This window comes from Opisthocomus hoazin, chromosome 12 (genome assembly GCF_030867145.1).
Source record: "Opisthocomus hoazin isolate bOpiHoa1 chromosome 12, bOpiHoa1.hap1, whole genome shotgun sequence".
Classification (NCBI taxonomy): domain Eukaryota; kingdom Metazoa; phylum Chordata; class Aves; order Opisthocomiformes; family Opisthocomidae; genus Opisthocomus; species Opisthocomus hoazin.
Genome location: NC_134425.1, coordinates 14,619,802 through 14,638,713, shown reverse-complemented (window position 1 = coordinate 14,638,713; position 18,912 = coordinate 14,619,802). Strand labels below are relative to the sequence as shown.

The 18,912-nt window shown below is 40.7% G+C and overlaps 1 long non-coding RNA gene across 1 annotated transcript in view; it reads left to right on the top strand.

Annotated features, from left to right (window-relative positions):
• The first annotated feature begins 319 nt into the window (after positions 1-319).
• LOC142362903 (uncharacterized) overlaps positions 320-18,912 on the top strand; it is a 105,241-nt gene continuing 86,648 nt past the window's right edge. Inside the window, exon 1 of the long non-coding RNA XR_012765372.1 lies at positions 320-524. This is a non-coding gene — a long non-coding RNA (uncharacterized LOC142362903). The remainder of the gene's footprint in view (positions 525-18,912) is intronic.

Below are 18,912 nucleotides of genomic sequence, written 5' to 3'. Positions count from 1 at the left end.
TCATTCACCCACACGGTTTTATCTGTTTTCAAATGAGCTCCTATTATTCTGTGGTACCCTAAGGGAGTAATAATCGTGATCTCTTTGCTGATCTTTGAGATGTTGCTGTTGTCTCTAGCAGAATTTCTCAGCATGTACCACAGGCTTTCTGTATGCTTCTGAAGTGTCAGGGAAGCTTTTGGACGTTTAAATTTTGCTGTTGTGTTCACAGAGTTGTAAAAATACAAGAATGACTCTGGGTTTAACCTTTATCTGTTACAGGTGGTCTATGCCTGTGTTTTGATGTCCATGTCCCACCGTCCCAGGGTAGGACCATAGGCAGAGAGCTCCCTGCAGAGTCTGTGCAGAGCATGGATTGATCTTCTGTGGTCACCTGTCTCTGGCTGGATGCAGAAGTCATTCAGTCCGTGGGATCTGCACGGATGTGAATTGGTTGCTCCTGTGAAGAAGAGCTTCTGCCAGTGTTTCACTTCCTCTCCTTTTCATGACTGCAGCTAAACACAGGCCAGATTTCCAAGGAGAAGGTAAGAATCTTAAATGAAAATACCTGTACTTGTGTGAGGCAATTTTGGCTCCATCCAAAGAGAGAATATCATGTAATATAGAGAGAACAATGGAGATCAGAGGCACGTAGCAGAACAGTTTATTCATTTTCAGTCAGCTTAGCATTTCATTAAACACGTGACTTCCAGTAAGCTGTGCATTACCCAGCAACAAAAATATTTCTCCACAGAGTAGGAAACAAGTGAATGATATTCTTGTGCTGAGAAGGTTTCAGTTGAGAAGATGCTCCACAGGTGACCGGATAATCTAGTTGTTCAGATCTTGTTGTTCTGCTATAATGAAATGATTTGTAAGGTGTTTAAAGTTAGAATGTGTCAAATTAGGTACATTATAGAGGAAACCATATCTAGAAGATGCTATACAGCAATATGGAAAGTGGTTGCCTATTTGATGCCTTAACTGAAAAAGTGGCACAGAGAGAAGATAACTGTTATAGCACAGGTGTTAGTAGAGGCAACACAAAACACATCTGGATGGGGGAAAGAACAGTTTTGTAAGGCTTTTACAACAAAGAGAAATCATGTGATTGAGGTAGTAGGGTCAGGAATATGTCCACAAGTTACATAGACTGAAAGTAGAGAAGAGAATTACCATTAGTTGTAAGCAGAAGATGAAAAGGAAGCAATCACTGTAAAAAGCGGTTAATACAGTTGTAACTGAAAAAAATCTTGTGAGATTGCTGCTGCATAAAGAGTAAGTGAAAGATACAGTCTGGGTCAAGCAGGATGGAAATTTAGCTGGAATAGGAGACTTTGCTCTCCTGGTCCAGAATTTTTCCCTGACCTGCTGCATGGTTTTCCTAGCTGTAAAATAGTGTAGAATGAATACCTATCTTCCGAAGTGCTATAGCATCTTAAACTTGCAAATCAATCGGATTCATATGTTAAATAGTAAGCATATGTATCTAACTTCTTACTATTACATGTAAGTAACTTCCCAGTGATGCTGGGTGGGTGTTATCTTCTAAAATGTTTCTGTTCTTTCCTGGGGTCAAGGCCAAAATGTTCAGAATCTTGCCAATTCAGCCATAGCAGAACTAACTTCTAAATTCAGATACTATAAATAGCAGAATTATGGAAAACTAAGAGAGTAACTCTGAGAGAATTAAAAACCATCATTGGAATATTTCTTGTGTGCTACCCTTCATTAACTACAGACTGTATTTAGAAGGGCCATTTTTTATCACAGGTTGTGATGTATCTGCATTTTATAAAAGTTATTGGTAGGTTTTCAATAGAGATGTCCTGTAACATCTTATTTTCTCAATCTCTTCGCAATAAAATTCCTGTAGAAACTGCAATATTCTGAATAGAATGTCACTTGTTTGCAGAGCATTTAATAGAATAAATGGTAGGAGTGCATTTGTAGTTTATATAACTGCTACCATGTACAAATAAGTAGAGCCAAAAGTGCCATTTTTGTAATGTATAAAATGTATTTTACTTTGTAATCCATTTGCAAGATTTTTATTGGCATTTAAAATAGACACTATGCTGGACATCAGTAAGTAGAATTGTTTACGTATAGGTTATTTTTTTTTTTTTTTTTTTTTAATCACTTAGGAAAGAGAGAAAACTTTGCAAAACCACAGACTTAGATGGTCAACCATTTGTGGACTTGCAGAGGTTACAAAAAGTCTAGTTTGAGTCAGTGGATGTTCTTAGTCTGTTAATTGAAGAGGGAAGGGAGACTGCTTCTCTTACCAGCTAATTTTATCCACCCTGTGGACAGTAGTGGAGAATGGTACCACCAGGAGGTGCTCTGATTTGTCTTCTGCAGGAGCCCCTCTGTGTTGGCTGTACAAGATCCTAATTTAGATGCTGAAATTTGTTCTTGCAAACTAGGTGGTATGAATTAGTCTGTAATTAGTCAACTTTTTCAGTATTTCTGTGTAAAATTTTGTTTTTTTCAAGGACCAATCCCATCATTGTCTTAAAGGGCCTAATGCTGCCTCCTTTGATAAGGAGAGGAGGTGATGATTCACTGTCAAGGCACTGAGACCCAAATACCTCTCCCTGTTACATTTGTATCTATCTTTGCTCAGGACATTTTTTCTGTTAATGTAAACTGGTACTTTCTCATGAGTAAACTTTTTGGACACAGGTTTTGCAAAGATCAGTACATAGGGTACCGACCTGATCACGGTGCCAAATCTTGGGAACTCGTAAATAGTTACACAAATTGCAAAACATAAATACATAAGTGCTTTTAACTACCTAAATAATGTAGGATTTTGTTTGTAAGATTTCATCCCTTTTTTTTTTCTTGTCTGAATCCAAAAGCTGGTGATTGTATAGCAGTTTTTTCTTTCTTTGAGCAGTCACCTTCTCAGCTCAGAAATGCTAAAGAACTTGAACCTTAAAGGTTCAAAATGTAAATGCATATTCTTAGGGAGAAAAATCCAATAACTGATTGTTTTAAGCCCCCCAAAGTTCGGAGGTTCTTTTAATAGATTTTGAATACTGGTACCAGCAAAGCAAGATTCAAACCATGATAGTGACACTAGATGTGTTTATATGCCAGGTTGAGATGTAACAAGTATCTTAAGTTTTAGAGGGGATTTTCAGTCCCTCAGCTCCACAGTATTATGTCCTAAGGTTGAAAGAAACTCCCTCCAACATCAGCAAGTTTTTTAAAGTGCATTTTTACTCAGCAGTTTTTGTCTAATTGTGCAATGTAGTATTTGTTTTTCACTCTATAACTTCAGTGGTCTTTTTCTTGAATTTTTCTTTCACAGTGTCAGATTTATCAAAAGGGACCCCAGTATTGCCTTGGTCAACTTTCAAAGCTGCTTGTAAATTGTAGGCGTGAAATTAAGCCAATAATATACCTAAATTTAAAATAATGCTCTCACATATAGCTCTTTTCTTTTACCATCATATTCCTGCTCCCATTCTTTTTCTTCCTGCCCCCGTTGTTCGAGACAGGCACATTCTTCAAGTTAAAAGATTGCTTTGTGTGGGTGTCTTCTTTCCTGGTGTGTGTCCTGGGTTTGGCCAGGACAGGGCTAATTTTCACCGGACTCCAGGAAGGGGCACAGCCGGGGGGTGGGGGCTGACCCCACCTGGCCAAACAGAGCCCGGTATTCCATACCGTGTGACGTCACGCTGGGTTCCGGTGGGGGGGGGCGGGGCGGCGGCGCGGTGGGAACTCTCTCGCGGCTGGGGGGTGTGCGCCGCAGGTCTGAGAGAGCGGGTCAGTTGTGCGAGTTTGTGTCGCATTTTCTCCTTATCTGTATCGTTGTTGTTCCTGTTCCCTCTGTTTGCTGTTCTGTTAAACTGCCCTTATCCCGACCCACCAGTTTCTGCCTCTTTCTTTCCATTCTCCTCCGCACCCCGGCGGGGGGAGGGGCGGCCGCGTGGCGCTTTTGTTGTCGGCAGCCGAAACCTAAACAGTGTGAAATCACTTGACTTGTCCATCAAGTTTCTCTGCCGGTCAATGAGTGTATTACTGCTAATGGTCTGTGTCTTGCAAATTAAGAACACACTCAGATCATAACCTTTCTTTTTACTCTGATAATTCTCAGATTATTGGTTACTCTCAGATAATATTAAAATAATTTAGTGGGAACTTTCACAAAGTAAAGCGATGCGATCCTATTCAATATTTTCATTTAGAGCAATTCTGTATAAAAAGGTTATAAAAGGTTATGAGTGGATGATCAACTCTTACGAATGTTTCTCTAAGTCTCTCAAACTTGACTTTGGTTAGTGAGATTTCCTGATTGCTTCTACAGAGGAGCATGGCCATGCTTCTCTGTTCGTCTAGAAAGTCAGCTTCAAAACCAGTGCAGTGAAATTCAGCTGTGTGCATGTACTCACTGAGTCAGTATCTGGTATGCTGCAGGTGCCATAGACATGCAAAACTAGTATTAGATAACTTAAACTTACTGTGACTGTTAGCACATGCTGTTTTGCAGTCAATTGATGCTTGTCTCCTACACCTAAAAGCAGAGGCTTGGTGTTCTTTCCCCCTCTATTTTTCCTGTTCTGCACAGCTAAATGCATCTGTTAATACAGTGGTATCTGATTAAAATAAATGATAGCATGATATTTGAGAGAAAAGTAATTGTCTCTAAGATGTCAATAAAATTAAATGACATCCTTCCCATTCTATCTTTTCTTAAGCTCAGGACTTCCTGTGTTCTTTCAGCAGTGCTTTTAATGGGCTTTTGAGTTCATTGTGTTATTACGTTGAAGATAATCTCCATAAGGTGAAGGTACTGCTAGCCTTGCCAGAAGGGCATTGCTATTCCTTGGTAACTTGGAGATTTTGGATGCAGTCATAGCCAATGAATTTTAGGAATTACAAAATTATGAAATGATGCCGTGAAAAGCCAGAATTGAAGACTCAATAGTCGGCAGACTATTAAGCAGGTATTCTTTATTGCGGCGCCGGGCTCACGGGGGATCTCTCCTCCAAACGTGTGCACCGAAGAGACACAGTTTAGTAACTGGTATTTATGCTATGTTAACATACATATTCATTACATTTCCAATAAATGTTTATCATAGTAATGGCTTTTCCGAGAATTCATTAATATATGGTAATGTCCATCCGCACATGTTTGTTTGGCGTCTCTCGGCAGGGGTCTTCAGATTATCCTGCAGCCTCCTTATCTCTGTAGTTTGCATACCTGTTCTCCCAAGGCCCAGGCGCCTAAAGGGATTATTCAGGAGTCCCTTGTCTTGCAACCATCCCAATTATTCACAAAGAACCAAGACTTGTTTCTGACAACCTGAAGTGATAACATCCCCCACATGTTACATTTGTTACATTTACAGTTATCAATCCCTCCTTTTCTTTTGAGGATTTGTAGCTAGAAAGCTATGAATCCTCACTATTCTATTTTGTAGGTATTATTTTCAAATAATTCTATTTGGTGCCTAATCTTATTCCTTTTTCCAATCACTGTGTGTCTCAACTGAATCCCGACAACACCAAAGGAGACATTTGAGAGACATGCAAACAAGTATTCCTAAAACGACCAGTGTGATCATTCCCATGAACAATTGTTTCAATCACTCTAAATTGGGGGGCCAAGAGGTTAATTTATCCCATAAGTCTCAAAATCCCAAGGAAGTATCATCCAAAGATACTTCATGGAATACTCGTGTTTTCTCCCAGAGTGTGTTCAAATCTGCTTCTATCTGTCTGTCTTTATTGATATATGCACAGCAACTGGTATTGATGATCATACACACTCCCCCTTCTTTGGCAGTCAATAAATCTAATGCCATTCGGTTCTGTAGCACAACTTTGTTAAGGGGTGATATTTCTGTCTGTAAATTTTCCATAGTATTAATTGTTAGATTTTCCATCTTTTCTAAAACCGTGGAAATGTTTATTATGGCTTTTTCCAGTTTGCTTACTCCTAGCCATGGTAAGAACCATCTGACAAAGCTATGAAACTTTGTTCCCCTACTTACAAGTGGGTTGTCTTCCCGTTTGGCTCGTCTCCATGATGTTCTTAATATGCCTTTAGGTATTTGGGACTGATTATATATTCGGTCCTGGCTGACTAGATGACCTATGGTACACATTCCCTTCCAACCCGCAGGGAGCTGCTTTCTGCTAATGCCATCACCACATAGCCACCAATACCCGTCGGGTAATTTACAGGGCCCGTCAGTGGTTGTGAGATTAGCTCCGTAAAATGTTCCGCGGTTTACCCAGCCAATTGGTACATTCCTAAAATAATCCCAGTTCGAGGGGCTATAGGTTTCTAATTGGGTTCTGTTACAAAAATCTATATATATCGCACCTGTCCCTTTCAAATCCCAAGTTCCTACTTCTACTGTAGTTTTGTTGATCCAATAATCATTCCACCCATCTCTGCAAGTACAAATTTTGTGTGTATGGAAGGGGGTCAGCACGAACAAGTGTTGGATCTTGCTTTCCATAGGCAGCTATTATTGCTGACTAATATCTGGGTGTTGTTATCTAATATCTGTAGGTCACATCTTGGTCCAGTCATGTAGCTCGAGTTGTCATGATCGCGGTATCCTAAAAAGCCTAGGTTTAACAAAGTTACCGCCACAATCATAGTTTCAAACCGCCAGCCTTTTCGACCATCCATCCTGGTTTAGGAGTCTTCTTCACTCGGAAATAATGGATCCAGGCCGGTTGTTCTCTAATCTTGATTGCAGTGAAGGTGGTCAGCAATACCTGGTAAGGTCCATTCCACTTCTCTCTCAGTGGATCACCTGAAAAATTCTTAACATAAACCCAATCTCCAGGGCTAAATGGATGGATCGAGTGATCTACCCCTTTAGCCCTGGTACCCAAAACATTTTTACTAATCCTTTCTAATTATTTTCCTAAGGATATAACATAATTCTGTAGATACTGATTTCCCAACTGGTTCAAATCTTCCCCCTGATATTTAGCCTGATATGGTCTCCCATATAGTATCTCAAAAGGGCTCAAATTTTCTTTGGCCCTAGGTTTTACACATATCTGAAGTAGTGCAATAGGCAATGCTTGGTACCAATATAGATTCGCTTTTTGGCATATTTTTGCGTCTTTTTTACTTGCCCACTGGCTTGTGGTCTGTAGGGCGTATGTAACTGCCAATTGATTCCTAACAGTTTGCTGACCTGTTGCACTAGTTCTGCACAAAAATGCGTCCCCCTATCTGAGGAGATAATTGTCGGTACCCCAAATCAAGGTATTATTTCATTTAATAATACCTTAGTTACTTCCCTTGTTTTATTTGTTCTACAAGGGAATGCTTCTGGCCAACCTGAAAAGGTATCCATGAGTATTAATAAGTACTTGTACCCTCCTTTTCCTGGAAGTTCAGAGAAATCAGTTTGCCAGTGTTCTCTCAGTACACTTCCCTTCCCAATACTTCCTAATTGTACCCGGTTACCTGTACTGGGGTTATTTTTAAACATGTTTCACACTGTTGGGTTAGTTGTCAGACTGTAGTATACAAATTGTTCCCTATTAATTTCTGATTTAAAAATTTATACAGGGAGTCCGCTCCCCAGTGTGTCCTATTGTGTTCTTCTTTAACCACCCCCCGTATCTGTTTAGCAGGGATTATAATTCTGCCATCACTTAAGTAGGCCCACCCCTGGGATGGAACTTGGATCCCTAATCCCTCTATTAATTCTTCATCAGCTTTAGAATACTCAACATTTTCTTGGTCACTCAGGTTTCTATTTCTATAATCTGGAATTAAGGCTAAAATCTCTTACATTCTCTCTGCTGCCTGTTTAGCTTCAGAGTCAGCCAACCTGTTACCTCTTTCCTGGTCAGTGTTACCCTTCAGGTGTCCTCGGCAGTACACGATGGCAACTTTTGCTGGTAGTTGAAGAGCTTCTAATAGTCGAAGGATTTCCTCAGCGTATTTAATGTGCTTCCCTTGCGCAGTTAGTAGTCCCTGCTCCTTCCAAATTGTCCCATGAGCGTGGACAACTCCAAAGGCATATTTGGAATCTGTCCATATGTTTATCTTTTTCCTTTTGTTAACTCCAAAGCCCTAGTTAGGGCAATAGTTTCAGCCTTTTGAGCTGATGTTCTAGCAGGTAGTGATTGAGAACAAACTACTTCATCTGCTGTTGTCACCGCATACCTGGCCTTTCGAATACCTTGTCTGACAATGCTGCTTCCATCAGTGAACCAGGAGTCCTGTGCATCTTCCAGGGGTTCCTCTTTCAGATCTGGTCTGCTGGAGTACACAGTCTCTATGGTTTCTAAGCAATCATGTACCGATGGTTCAGAGATTGACCCGCTGAGAAAAGAAGCTGGGTTCGTAATATTAGTTACTACAATATGAATATTCTCTGATTCAAGTAGAATGGCCTGGTATCGTGGAAATTGGGATGGGGAAAGCCAGTAGTTCCCTTTTTGTTGCAGTACAGCTGATATTCTGTGTGAGATCAGTACTGTGATCTTTTGGCCCAAGGTGAATTTTCAGGCTTCCTGAATAGTCAAGATCACCGCCGCCACGGCTTGCAGACATCCTGGCCATCCTTTGCTTACTCCATCCAGCTGTTTAGCAAAATAGGCCACAGCTCTTTTGTAGGGTCCCAGCTGTTGAGCTAGAATCCCCAGAGCTATGCCTTGTGTCTCATGAGAAAACAGCCAAAAGGGTTTGGTAACATTAGGCAGGCCCAGAGCGGGGGCCTTCATTAGATCTTGCTTAAGTGTCTGAAATGCGTTTTGAGCTTCTTTGGACCAGATCAATCGGGTGGGGTTGTTTTTCAAAAGTTCACTTAAGGGTCTCACTATTATTCCGTAATTATAAATCCATAACCAGCACCAACCTGTCAGTCCCAGAAAGGTCCTGAGCTCTTTTACCCACCGTCTGACGGAGAGGAGTCCTGCAGATGGCTTCATTCTGTTCTGTTCCTAGTTCTCTTTGTCCAGACAGCTTGCATCCAACGTAGGCTACCCGTTGCCGCACCATCTGAGCTTGCTGTTGAGAGACTTGATATCCATTTAATCTCAAAAAGTTTAACAAACTGATAGTCCACTGTATACAGTCAGGTTTTGTTTCAGTTGCTATTAATGTACTGTAAAAGGGTTCCATCTCTGGAGGAAGGGTTCCATGCTTCAAGTTCTCATGCTAGTTGATTTCTAAAGATTGTTGGGCTATGCTTAAAACCTTGGGGTAACACTGTCCAGGCAAGCTGGGGTTTTTTTTACCCATGGTAGGATTTTCCCCCTCAAATGCAAATAAATTCAGATTTTCTTTGGCTAAAGGCAGACAGAAGAATGCATCCTTTAAATCCAATACCGTAAACCATACTTGCTACCACAGGGTGTATGCCCCTAACAATATTATTCACTTCTCTTAAATCCTGTACTACCCAGTAAGTTCCACCTGGTTTTGCTTTTTTTTTTTTTTTTTTTTTTTTAACTGGTAACACAGGAGTATTGTATTCTGATTCACACTCCACTAGTAGTCCATACTGTAAAAAGTCACCTTGCTTCCCCTCTTTTTCATTTCGTTTTTCTGTTGCTTAACTTCTAAGAACTTTGCTTTTTTTTTTTCTTTCTTCATTTAGAGCAGCAGCTAGCAAAGCAGCTTGTAACTTGATACCTTTCTGTTCTAATGACTTTACACAGCCCTTCGGAAAATCCAGAGGGGTTTTCCTTTTGGGTTTTTTTTGGTTGTTTTTGTTTGTTTTTTTTTTTTTCCAATACCGCGTTAAACTTTTCATCTCCTATACTTTTTAATTGTCCACAAAACCACATCAATTCTAACAACATATCATAATTCAATCAATTGTTTCCTTGTGAGGGGATCACCTCCCTCCGAAGCTCATGTTACAATAAAATAACTTCTCAACTTCTCCACCAATCGGTTAACACAACACACACACACACACACACAACCTAGAAGCGATCTTTTAAAATCCTTCTGTTTACAAACTGTATCACCTAAGTACAACAGTATATACAGGCAAACCACTTCAGTTAACATGTTTATATACATAGAGCTCTTTCAAAATAATATATACAGTATATTTAATACATACCCCAAAACCAGAATCCCTAAATGATCGATCAATGCCAAATAACTAGAGAACTTGTAACCCCACAATATATACCAACTTGTATTTTAAAACCAGTCCCCAAATTCCCAACTCAATTCCTAAATCATGCCGATTTTCTTTAAGCAAACCAAACCCCATACATTATTAAGACGTTGTTGAGTGAGGGGTCTCCCCCTACTTTTCCCAATGTTGCCATCTAGATCCTGGGAGAGGCTCTCAAAATCCCCCCCACGGGAAGACCCTGCACTGATACTTAAGAAATCATAAACCACGTCCCCGAAGACTCAGAGTTCAAATACAACAGTCCCAAGTCAAAAACCGGAAATCAGCAGAACATACCAAACGTACGTGGTGGTTTTTTTTTGGTTTTTTTTTTTTTGGTTTTACGATGCCTGATGGGTATGTTAACAAGCCAGTATCCGAGATATCCGATATCCGAGTTCAATACCAACAAATCCGTATCGCCAGAAGTACAACTTAAGCGGGTTTCCTAAGCGTACCATACCGAATGTACGTTATTACAGAAGTACAAAGCTTAACCCATGCTTGTACCAACGCACAATTACCAAAAGCACGTTATTACAGAAGTGCAAACCTTAACCCGTGCCTGCACCAACGTACCAAGACGTACACCCTCAGGCACTAGTAGCCTGGTGTACAGCGCTCAGCGTAGGACGTCTCCTATGACTTATGAGAACTCTCTAAATGACCGGTCTCACATACCAAAACAGAGAAAGAAAGGAAAAAAAAGAATACCTTTACTTGTTTAGATGGTCCTTGTCTGCTCCCGCAGTGATCCGAGTGAGGCGAGGAGTCCCTCCGGGAAATCCCGGGGGTACCCTAGGGAGTCCTGTTCTCGGCGGGTCCTGCAGCCGAGCAGAGCGGGTCCCACCTGGGGTGCCAGAAATGATGCCATGAAAAGCCGGAATTGAAGACTCAATAGTCAGCAGACTATTAAGCAGGTATTCTTTATTGCGGCGCCGGGCACACGGGGGATCTCTCCTCCAAACGTGTGCACCGAAGAGACACAGTTACTAGGTATTTATGCTATGTTAACATACATATTCAATACATTTCCAATAAATGTTTATCATAGTAATGGCTTTTCCGAGAATTCATTAATATATGGTAATGTCCATCCGCACATGTTTGTTTGGCGTCTCTCGGCAGGGGTCTTCAGATTATCCTGCAGCCTCCTTATCTCTGTAGTTTGCATACCTGTTCTCCCAAGGCCCAGGCGCCTAAAGGGATTATTCAGGAGTCCCTTGTCTTGCAACCATCCCAATTATTCACAAAGAACCAAGACTTGTTTCTGACAACCTGAAGTGATAACATCCCCCACATGTTACATTTGTTACATTTACAGTTATCAAACTATTTCACAATGAAGAATATTGCTTGCCGTGTATCGTAGTTTTGGAAGCTATTATTAGAACATGTAGTCTCTCTGTCAAAATGAATCCTTCTGGGGATAGTATATTAACTGAGGGTGAAAATGGATACCCTCAGTGCAAATGCACTGAAATTAAATTCATAACACATTACCACAATTGTAAAGATATTGCTAAAGAAGTTTTTATCATTTTATGTTTGAGGAGTATTTAAAAAAATATAATTGAACCAACAGCAGTGGCGTGATTATAGGAATGTGTGATAACCAAAGGTCTGATTGCATTCATCTGAAAGGATTCTGCCCAAATCCCTGAAGGCCTAATGAATTAATGTCTGCCTAAATCATGTTATAATGAGCGATAATTTATTTATAATGTTTTTTTGTGGAAAGAGAAACCTCTTTAAGCTTCAGCTTTTTGTACCAATATTTAGAAACGTGCTCTTTTTTATTCCACATGGGATAGTTACTGTGCTTCCTGTGGTTATCTTCTTCTGTTTCACTCATTTGTTCTGTAGTGTCCACTTATTGATATTAGTGAGCTATTAGTAGTGAGCTATTCCTGTTCTGAATATTACATATCTGTAGGTTGTTCCTAAATTTTTACTCTCCTGTGAAGACAAAGGCACCCTTGGCATGAACCAAAGCTCTTTTGAAATCACCAAGAAAGTTCCTACTGCTGTTAGTGGGCACTGGCTCCTTTACATGGTGTTTAGTGGCTCCATTTAATGTAGTTGTTGGCTGAACTGAAGTTAAGCCTCTCTCAGAATGACAGAAAGAAAAGGCTAGAGGGCAGGCTGGCATTGCATTCCGGATGCAGCTAGGAGATGCCTCAGAGTAAGGTTCCAGCAAGGCGAGTGGCCGCAGAGCTCTTTGCATTGTGTCTCTGGTTATCAGCAGCCTTGCGAGGCAGGAGAGAAGTGGCATATGGAGTCCAAAACCACCTACATTGCAAAGACTTCAAACAGAGCAAGGGAAAAACAAAAAAAAAAAACCCAATATCATAAAATCAATACCCAAAAATAGAGGTTTTAAAGTGCTGCTCTGTATGCGCACATTTATGTGCTTAATTTTACGCTAACAAGCAGCTCCATGCAGGCTTGAGGGCTGAAATGGGTGAAGGGTTTGCCCTGACCTCGCTGTGCAGTGACTGCAGGCTGACCACCCTAAGTCCTGCCCTGAAAATACTGTAGGCTGAATACTTGTCTATTTCTCAGGATCAACCCTAAATTTTAAAGTTTTACTGTGGTTTCATGCTGTTTCTTTTAATTAGTAAAGGTGAACAGTATTATGACACTCCATATGCACATATTTTTTCAGCATGTAGAATCTGCCCCTATAATGGTGGTACCTGAAAACACATTTCTTTGGTGTGCAGTGACAATCATGTCTAAAAAGAGTACTTCAAAACTCCTATTAAGCAGTCATAAATCTCCCTTAGACCACTCTTTTTAATAGAGCTGTAATTTCACAATCTATGATTTTAAAACGAAGTTTGGAAACCATAGCTAGTATTGTTATGTGGAACGTTGGAATGGTAAAATAAGGAAGGCTGTGGTGAAAGCCGAGAATTATCTTAACTTTCTCAGTTTGGATCCAACTAAATCTATCAAGATAAGTGACAGGTGATTTATACTAACAAGGAATTGTCTGAGAGGAAAAGAGAACTGAAAGAGAAATGAATTGGGATAGACATGAGGGAGGAGAATGAGACACCTGAATTTCTCAGATGTGTCTAAGCATGTCATTGTATAGACAACAGCTGAGGGAGCAAAAAGAAATCACTGATCAAGCAGAGAGGCAACTACCAAACAGTGACCGGAAAAAAACTGTGGGGAAACTAATTTAAGTATGCTGGACAAAACCAGATAATGAGGAATGTACCTTAACACCAATTTATTTCACTGACTGCCTTAAAATGTCACTTGTGTAGTTACTAAAAACATTTATCATCATACTTATAAATCATAGCTGATAAAAATACAGGTGAGGCATAATGGCAGCTGGTGTAAGAGGAGCATGGCTAGCAGAGGAGGGTGGAAGCCTGCCTGTGCCTCCAAGGTGGCACGGTGAGCAGGGTAGGCAGTGCATAGGCTGCTCTGCAACACCTTGCTCATGTATGGTCTCACTGGAGCTGTGCATCTCAGCGGGTCTCTGTGGCTACACAATGATTTGGCCCTTTCATCCAATCTCATCTCAGTCAAATGGCCATTTCCCTTTTTTTGTCTGTGTTTTTTTGTTGGGTGTTATTTTTGTTTTTGGAGTGGCGATGCTTACAGTGTACACAGCTTGGAGCACAGTGAACCCTTCTGAGGCAAAAGGCTAGCACCACAATATGTCTTGATTGTTAACTTCTGCTGTTGGAAAATGAGATTTTGTTCCAAGAAACAACCTACTGAGCTAATGGTTTGAGTCTAAATAAAGCACATGCAGCTTTTCAGGACTGGCCTATTGCAGGGCTCCAGGGAGTCTTGCAAGGGGGTGAGAAGCAGGGCAAAGAGAGGAGCTCATCTAGGCAAACTGCCTACAAGATGCTTTTGCTCCCCGGCTGCTTCAGTAGCTGGAGACAAGGGGCTGTGTGACTGGAAGGCAACATGTCATGGGGTGAAAGGAGAGGTATGCAGGGAGGAGGAGACCAGAGCACCTGCCCGCTGGCGGTGGGGAGGTGACAGAGGCTCCCCAACAGCAGTGCAGGGAAAAGACACAAGGGAATTGGCTGATTGCTGGGTGAGCTGCGGGGGGCTGTCAGCTGAACTACACTGATGCCAGTGATTTTAGGGATGTGTTTGTCAATGTGAAATGCATTAGGAAGGAGGATTTAACTATGGGATTTGGTTAGATTTTACCACTATCTTCTTATGAAAAGCAGTACTGGGAGGAGTGGCTGATACACTAGCAGGCTGTGCTGCCATTCAGCAAGACCTGGACAGGCTGGAGAGTTGGGCAGAGAGGAACCTGATAAAGTTCAACAAGGACAAGTGCAGGGTCCGGCACCTGGGGAGGAACAACCCCATGCACCAGTACAGGCTTGGGGTGGACCTGCTGGAGAGCAGCTCTGTGGAGAGGGACCTACCTGGGTGTGCTGATGGGCGACAGGTTGACCATGAGCCAGCAGTGTGCCCTGGCTGCCAAGAAGGCCAATGGGATCCTGGGATGCATTAGGAGGAGTGTGGCCAGAAGTTCGAGGGAGGTTCTCCTCCCCCTCTACACTGCCCTAGTGAGGCCCCATCTGGAGTACTGTGTCCAGTTCTGGGCTTCCCAGTTCAAGAAAGATGAGGAGCTACTGGAGAGAGTCCAGCGGAGGGCTATGAGGATGAAGAGGGAACTGGAGTATCTGTCCTATGAGGAAAGGCTGAGGGAGCTGGGCTTGTTCAGCCTGGAGAAGAGAGGGCTGAGAGGGGACCTTATAAATGCTTATAAGTATCTGCAGGGTGGGTGTCAGGAGGGATGGGGCCAGACTCTTTTTAGTGGTGCCCAGTGACAGGACAAGGGGCAATGGGCACAAACTGAAGCAGAGGAAGTTCCGTCTGAACATGAGGAAGAACTTCTTCCCTCTGAGGGTGACGGAGCACTGGCCCAGGCTGCCCAGGGACGTTGTGGAGTCTCCTTCTCTGGAGATATTCAAGACCCGCCTGGACAAGGTCCTGTGCAGCCTGCTGTAGGTGACCCTGCTTCGGCAGGGGGGTTGGACTGGGTGACCCACAGAGGTCCCTTCCAACCCCAAACATTCTGTGATTCTGTGATTGTGCTCCCTTAGCTGTGCTGAGCCTGGCTTTGCTTCTGCCGAAATCTGAACGGGATGGGCAAAATGCAGAATAAAGTTTTCGAATTTTAATGCAGTTTTTACAGATTTTGCTCTAAACATGTAAAACAAAACCAAGCAGCTTTAAGAGTGGAACATAAAAATATCAAGAACACAGAGTTTCAGTGCCTGTGACTGTAGTATTGCTTGCTAGAAGAGCAGCTATTTTATTAGCCTTTGCTGTTCTTTTTTTTCCCCTTCCCTTTCTTCCTATTTTTAACCAAAAGTATAATGCACTTCAAATCAAGAACAGTGCGGTAGAACCCATAGACTAGCACTAAGTCTGTAGCTGCCTGTACTGCTCTGACACAAGAAGCCGTGTGGGGTGAGAGGCTGCTGGCTCCTCTGCGTGCCAGCAGTCACGAAGAGGTGTGCTGTTCTGCCAGAACAGATGGGATGTGCTAGTGCCAAACCTGACATGTCCCTCAAAAATTGCATCATCTGCTGGAGTCATCGTGATTTATTTTTTTTAAACTTGAAAGTTTCTTCCCATGACTGTAGTCCAGTTTCACTCCAGGGGGACCTCTGTCTGTGACAAAATTAGAAAATGTAGGTTGAAATTGTAGCCACAGATAATCTGCAGAGACCAAAAGGGATGCCCCTGTATAACTGCATACTGTTGGTATTGAAACTTTGAATCATCTTGATTCAAAAAGAATTTGAATCACCTTGTAGCTCTGTTTTCTAGTCTTACCTAATATTGTCTGCTGGAGAAAATACTAGGAAGCCCTGATAATGCACACATGCATACATGTATCTTGAGCAAAGATCAAGGTAACTATCTAGTATTTGGCTGATAATTACTCAAGCCTTAGGATAACATTTTCTTGAAAATACACACAAGGGAGAAATGAAAAATAACCAGAATAAATTATTCATTTCAAGGAAATTAATATGCTAGGTACAAAAATAATCACTCTGAAATGCAAATATGGCTAGAATGGTTTAGCTGGTTAGATATGCTGTATTGATAATAAATATTTATGGAAGTTTAGGTTGCCATAAACATTAGCTTTGGATACACAGCTTCTTCCACTTTAATTCTACATGAATGTGGTAAATATAAATTGTGCTAATTCCTACAAACATTTCTAGACTCTAATTTTATTTTTATTTTGACCTGAATGCTTATTCTGTTTATATTTGTAATTCTCCGAGGTATAACTAGTGTTTCATCTGCTGTACAAACAGGCAATTTGCTTATTGCTGAGAAGAAAGCCTTTAAATATTTAACAAAATCATGCTATGATTGCAGGAATAGAACAGGAAAAAATTTGGAAATCAAAATGCTGACTAACTAAGGTTTGTGTTTTTAAGGAATGTGTCATGAATTAAAACTTTGTCTCACATGTTTGTGTTCTGAGTATAATGGTTCTTTACTTCATTTATGTGAGCCTATAGGTAAAGCAAGTCAGTCTGTTATTTTAGTTTTTCCCTTTCTCAACTGTTCTTCCACATTTAACATGTTTGCCACTAGAAACTTGCATTTCAAAACCATCCAGGCAATTATATTTGACAAATTTTAAAATAATAAAATTCTTAGGAAAAGTTACCAACATTTCTGATTATTATAATCAATTATAATATTTAATGTTGGAAATTCAGTATTGGAAATCTAATATTAAATGGTTTGGATTGGATTGACCTCAGATGAGAGAACAGTTTGGTTCATCAAACAGCTATAAACTATTCTGCACATAGACCTGTCCAGTTTTATTTCATTTGGGAAAACTTAAGTAGATTTATTTGCGCAAACATATTCCTCACCTGCTATATTACATAGCACTAATAATCTTGTTCTGGTGGGAGATGCCAGCCTGTGTCTCAATATGACTCCTGTCAGGTTCTGGAGGAACTCTGTGCCTCTGGGTATAGAGAAGTTCTGCCACAGGAGTCCTTCAAACGTGCCACATGATGGCCCTTTTTAAGTAAACTAGATACTTTAAAACCTAAGGGTACCCTTATTTGCTTCATTGATAGTTGAAGAAACTATTGGACAGCAGTTTTATAGATGGTTAGCGTCTATGTAACAAACTAACTGATAATTCATTTGATCACTATTTTTTGGGAAAAGAGTATTCATTGATCTTTGTTTGAATTCTGGCTATTAGGAATAACAGGAAAGCTGTTGAATGTGTTTTGAGTTCTGGGCTCTGCAGTTTCAATGGTATCAAGAAAAAAAAGGAGATGTATAGGGTTGGTATTTAAGGTGAAGATGAATTAAATTAGGAATTGCTGTATAATGTTATTCCTTAGAAAGCTTCTTTTTATAGTAGCAATTATTTAGTGAATACTTACAATACAGATAGGTGGGTAATATTTTGGTCTATTGGGTGCCTTTGTTTTAGTCTCCTGAATCCTGGCATTCAGAACCTTCTGTTCTAAAGTCACAAAAGTATGTCAACAGTGGCAGAAGATTCTCCCTCCAGACCGTAAAAACTAAAGCCAGAAAAGGGAAATTGTTCACAGCAGTGCTCTCAGAACTTGGTCTTTTAGCAGTTCACCTGTGGATCTGTTTAACTTCTTGGTACAGGACTCGTTAGGGCACTCTGGGTGATGTATCACTCATTACCATAGGAATCACCGTCACCCGAAGAGCACCTGAAGTGCTTATGGAGTTGGGCGCATTAGCAATTAATGTGACTGAAAACAAAGCAGATGTTTATTTTGTTGCAGAAGAAAGTCATGTATGTTTGTAAATCTTCAGCTTAGTACAAGGAACCTTATTCAGTATTTCCTGTGTTAAACTCCAATGTGCTTCAACCATGATAGTCATGTCAGTCACTGTTTCCCGAGCTGTGGGGTGCCATACCACTTCCTGAAGGCTACAGAAACATGCCAAAGGAAGTGGAAAGTAGTAGAAAAAGCTTAAAAGTGTTGAAAATATTCTACCAGCTATCTCAGACTTTGCAAGCAGATAGAAAGCCAAAAGGGGGGCTGTGTTTTCAGTAAGTCTGAGAAATACTGAGGGAAGGAATTCTTAAGCAGCTCCATTCTTCTTTATATTCGAATTCTTAAAAAAAGGTATTTGAACTTCTTTCTGTGCATAGAAAAACACAGAGGAAGTCTGCTGGATATTCCTATTCTAATTTGAAAGAGTATAGTACATCGGGAATATGCAGGAAAGCAATATTATGAAAGTGTGTAATCTATTTTTAGCTAACCTTTAATGTACTGTAGCATGTGAAAAAAGAATGAAAAAGTAATAGCAGCAGTATCTGAACCACTTTAATATCAACACAGACTTGCATGCTTTGAAATTGCACATTCTGCTTCTGTCTCATCCACGTTCTGCCTCTTTCCTTGTCTGTAGCTGTAATAAATGTCTGGATAATACCTACTGATGCAGATGATGGTACTGCCACTTTTAACTTTCAGTAATGTTCCCTTTCAAGCTGTGTTTTTATGCCAATCCTTTGCTTTGCTAGAATTTCTTCCTTTGGTATATTTTATATGGAAGATGCCGAATACTTGCAGTTTTCCCTGTTTCATTTACCTGGCCTTCTTCCATCTTGTTCTTGCATGTAAATGATACTGTGAATTACTGGGGATGCAAGAGGTAACTGATGTTCATGAAATGCAAAATTTAGTGTTCCTTAAGTTTATTTTGAATTACTTTTGTTCACTTTAATTATATTTGTGGC